This window comes from Hibiscus syriacus, unplaced genomic scaffold (genome assembly GCF_006381635.1).
Source record: "Hibiscus syriacus cultivar Baekdansim isolate YM2019G1 unplaced genomic scaffold, ASM638163v2 tig00017701_pilon, whole genome shotgun sequence".
NCBI classification, from domain to species: Eukaryota; Viridiplantae; Streptophyta; class Magnoliopsida; order Malvales; family Malvaceae; genus Hibiscus; species Hibiscus syriacus.
Window position 1 is genome coordinate 48,448 of NW_024062413.1, and position 1,652 is coordinate 50,099.

Genomic DNA, 1,652 nt, shown 5'->3' on the forward strand with positions numbered 1-1,652 from the left:
ATGTTTCCTTGATTCCTGCTGTACAGTACAATCTGAACACCATTTTTATAATAGTCCCTAAACTATGGTTTTTGCATCAATTTGGTCGTTGAGCTTTTAAAATTCATAAAATGATCATTGAATTTATCAAATTGTTATAAAATGATTAATATCTAATTTGGTCTTTTAAAACTAGAAGGTATAAAATTTTAGTTTTTTTTATATAAACATATGAAAATCCATGTATATATTTTCTAAAAATTATAATTCTATGATTTTTAAAAATAATAAAATGGTATAAAATGTGTAGATTGTTTCATGTCTTCCTTAGGATTAAAAGTGAGAATGGTAAATAAAAGTAAAAGCCTAACATAGTTTGCTCAAATTGAAGCATAATATTTCAAAATGGTCAAATAAGAGCATAACATTAAGCCTTTAATGTCAGACCCTTGATTGAACATATTCAGAAACATTAAGCCCTTATTTGATCATTTTAAAATGTTAAACCTTTATGTGAGTAACCCCTAGAAGGTTATGCCCTTATTTGAAAATTTGTGTTTAGATACGAGACAAAAGAATTTAGATGCTAAATTGAGAAAATAGACATAAATCAGGGACTAAATCATAAATAAAACATTTAAATATTAAAAAACAACTTAATGCAAAAATAAGTGTCCGGACTCTACCCTAAATTAACTTTAAAACCTAAAGATTTTTCGCTAAAACTATTTACCTAACGTTTCCTCCGTAACACTTTCAAGTGTAGAAAAAATATTTGTGCTAACAAAAGTAATTATTTTTTAAATTTTATTTTAAAAATGTAACTTCTAACTACTCAACGCCTTAATAAAGGAAGACTTAATTAATATAAAAATAAGTGCTCAAACTATGTTCAAAGTTAACTTTTGCTGTCTGAAGAATTTTTTGTTAAAAATAGGTACCTAATGTTTCATCCGTTTTACTTTTAGGTAATTACTATTAAAATAATAAATTAAATTATAACATGTCATATTTATATTTTTTTAAAATATTTATATTTTAAAAAATATAAACGTGACATGTGTCATTTAACGATTTTTTAAACGACATACACTTAAAAATATAATAAAAATATTAATTTTAACAAAAAAATTCTTCCAACTTCAAAAATTAACTTTAGACATAATTTTGTCCCCTTTTTTTGTATTAAGCCATAAATAAACGTAGAATTTCGAACCACCAAGTAACGGCCCAACCACGTGAAGCCACGTCCAAAAGTTCCATCACCGACGTGGTCCCGGGACACGTGTCGATATTCCAAAAGCTAAAACCAACGTGGACCAATAACGTCAAAGAAACTGATCGGATCTCATCGCCCCACTCTCATCCACGAATGCTGATATGTGATATCTACCCGTTTTACAACGGCCGTCTTTTTCTTCTCCTCGCCACGTGGCGTCCACAAAATCACTCTTCCCTTTTAGGTTTTTCAACCTTTCAGAAAATATAATTAAATAATAAAACATTTTTTAATTACCATTAAGGGCTTGTTTGGTTCAAGGATTGTGGGATTCCCATGGGATGAGAATCCCACATTCCCATGTTTGGTTGGCCGGGAATCTCATTCCCGGTAATGTTTTATTACTAATAGTAGATTTTTTGGAGTATATTACCGGGAATGTCATTACCTTCAT